Source organism: Lygodium microphyllum, chromosome 29 (assembly GCF_053477565.2).
Source record: "Lygodium microphyllum isolate KBCC chromosome 29, Lygodium_microphyllum_v1.1.10, whole genome shotgun sequence".
NCBI lineage: Eukaryota > Viridiplantae > Streptophyta > Polypodiopsida > Schizaeales > Lygodiaceae > Lygodium > Lygodium microphyllum.
This window is the reverse complement of record NC_141163.1, coordinates 27810018-27813275: the sequence shown is the minus strand read 5'-3', so window position 1 is coordinate 27813275 and position 3258 is coordinate 27810018. Positions and strand designations below refer to the sequence as shown.

At 36.5% G+C, this 3258-nt stretch overlaps 1 pseudogene; it reads left to right on the top strand.

Annotated features, from left to right (window-relative positions):
- The first annotated feature begins 425 nt into the window (after positions 1-425).
- LOC148010475 (putative sugar phosphate/phosphate translocator At5g25400 pseudogene) lies at positions 426-1108 on the top strand (annotated as a pseudogene).
- The last annotated feature ends 2150 nt before the right edge of the window (positions 1109-3258 follow it).

The following is a 3258-nucleotide window of genomic DNA, read 5'->3' as shown; positions in this document are numbered from 1 at the left end:
CATAGATTTCACCTTATATGGCTGCATAAGATCCAATACATGCAAGAAATAGATACTCATCATTCCTTCAATTGATTGCTCAGATATATTCATATTTGTCATAGCATTTCTGACCTATCCATGAGAACTTTACTCAGTCATCATACTCTCCACAAGTATGCCATTCATCGGCAATGGGATGCCATTAATCACTCTGCCAGTGCATAAGAAAGCATCAAGTGCATTCCAAGCTAAACCAAGTGATCTTCAAGCCTACTTCATACATTCACTACAGCTCTTATTTTTGCTCTCTCCAATCCAACATCAGAGTCTGAATGTTCAACATAGGAAGTTTATACATGGATCCAACTTGCTCAATCTATGTAGATCCATAAAACGATACATATATCTTTGATATTTTGTCTTTAGGTTACGCTGCTCACTAAATGACTGTTGGCTTCATGTTAATGCAGCCTTCGGTTTCTTAAATCCAGCTTGCCAAAACTGGTAGAGCGTCTAATGAGCTGGTTTCTCCACCTTGAATCTAATGATAGTGGATTATCAAGCAAGCCAGCTAGTCATGGGGAAGGGTTGTTGGACTCGTTCAGAGGGTAGGTAACTCTAGCCTCATCTAGAAGATCTTACTTAGCTACCTGTACATGGCGATCTAAGCTTCACCATTATCATCTTCAACAAGTATATCCTGAACAAAAGGATGTATGACTAGCCTTACCTTATCAGTCTGACAATAATCCACATGGCATTCTACTCGAGCCTGGCTTTTGTCCTTGTGTGCATCTTCAAGTTTGTAGAGCCAATTGGCATGACCAAAGACATGTACCTCTTGTTTGTGGTTCCCATTTGTGCTCTGTATTTGCTAAGCATGTGGCTTTCCAATTCTGCATACATCTACCTATCTGTATCATTCATTCAAATGTTGAAGGCCTTGATGCATGTTGCAATCTACTCCATCAGTGTCTTCATGAAGAAGGAAGGATTTAAGCTAGATACTATGCTTAACATGGTCGACATATTAGTCAGTGTTGTCATTGCCGCATACGGCGAGGCCATGTTTAATGCGTGGGGTGTCTTTCTCCAACTCGTTGCTACTTGCCTTGTCTTGATCTAAATACTGCTCTGATATCATATTAGAAATGAGAGAGAGAGATGGACAAAGCTTAGGCACGAAGGGTAGCAAGCATGCTCCCTATTCAACCCATCATATTCCACACAATGTAGTCAACTCAAGTACAACACAAATACACTAAACAGTAACCTAGTTTTGACCATGGTTAAGTCAGTATGAGTTAACCTTATTCAACTAAGGTAAGACTATGAGCTTGAATCTCAACATTATCAACGTTGTACTTTATCTTCTAGACCTACTTGGTGCCAATAATCTTCCTCTTTTCAAGCCAATCCACTAGATCCCAAGTATGATTCTTCATTATGCTATCATACTTAGCTTGCATAGCTACTCTCCATTTTGGATTAGCAAGTGCTTCTTCCAAGTTTGTTGGCTTCTTTACTTCTCTCATAATCTTAGCGCATCGAGGCCATATTGACTATGTAAGAAAAAGCCTTTCGTCTGTTGGCTTCTTTACTTCTCTCATAATCTTAGCCCATCAAGGCCATATTGACTATGTAAGCAAAAACCTTTATTTGCTCCTCTATTCTCTAATACCTCCTTGGTCCATGTATCTTTTTCTCAACAATTGTAGGCATAGGATTCCTACGATCGTAGAGTTACTTCACTCATCTCGATAATGGTTATTTTGATGGCATGATTATAGGTTGGTAAACTTTCTCCTCATCATCCAAAGATGATGTTTTCTCCTCCCTAAGGGTAGGAATAGCTCTTAGGATAGGTTTGTAATAGACTACTTCTCTATTGGATGATGAAGTGAAAGAACTTGTGTTCTCCTCCTCTACTATATGTGGCTACTCCTTGAACACCACATCATGATTCACTATGATTTTATTTGCCTCTTAGTCATACAATTTGTAATCCTTTTGCTTATCACATTAATCCAAGAAGACACATTTGGTGCCTTTTAGTTTTAAATTATTTATCTATCCTTTGGAATAACATTCATATTCAAAGTCCTAAAGTGTGAGACAAATGGTTTATTACTAGTATAGGCCTTACAATAAGAGAACCTTTGTATAACTTCGATTGAGAATGTAGACTATAGTATTAATAGATTTGGCCCAAAACTAGTTAGCAACCCCTTATCATTTCCACAATGGTAATTTTTGCATTCCATAATGCCATTGTTTTGAGGTGTATGAGGTGTTGTCAATTGATGCTTCATTCCTTTGCTCTTGCAAAAATCTTCAAACTTCTTTAAGTTGAACTTGCCATCACCATCTATTCTAAAGTTCTTCATACTTTGCCTTGTTTCATTCTCAAGTTTCAATTATTTTTAGCCATTCTTTAAACTTACCAAAAGCTAGAGTCTTATCACAAAGGAAATATACCTACATCTTTCTACTATAGTCGTTAATGATCAACATAAAATTAAAAAATCCCCCCAAGGAAATGTAGACATTTTACTGTACAAGTTAGTATACACCAACTCTAGAGGATCCTTTTCCTTGTTCTTACTTTCTTATGGAAATGTCTTTCTCTATTTCCTTTCTATCATACAAGCTTCATATGGCTCCTTTATTTTAGTTATTGCAAGTAGTGAGCAACTATACCTTGCTTATGTATCTCCTTTAATACTATAAATTCAATGTGACTAAATATTTGGTGCCAAAGTTTACTTATGCCCCACACCAACAGTGGTTGTAAGAGAAATTAGCTCATATAGATTGTTAATTATTTTTCATTTGTTGACAACTTTGCTAGCACTGTTAAGAATTTGTATACTTGTCTTCTTAAACCTCACTTCATGACGACCAAAGTTAGCTATAGAAGCAACTACTTACAGATTTCTCTTAATCTTTGAAACATACAACACATTTGAAGGATTTTTGAGTTTACCATTTGCAACAACAAAATAAATAATACATGTGCCCTTAACAAGGCGTTTTGCATTGTTCCCAACTGTGATGGATTGTTGCAGAGGCTACATAGAACTATATAAATCTTTCTTATTCATCATGTGACTAGAGGCACCACTATCCAATACTCATGAGTCAATAGTAGATACTTCTCATATCAAGGAACATACTAGCTCAATGGTTGCCATGAATAACTCTAACTCTTCTTCAGCTATATTGACATTCTTCTTTCTTTTAGTTTTCAACATGCCATTTTTTTCATATGATTTC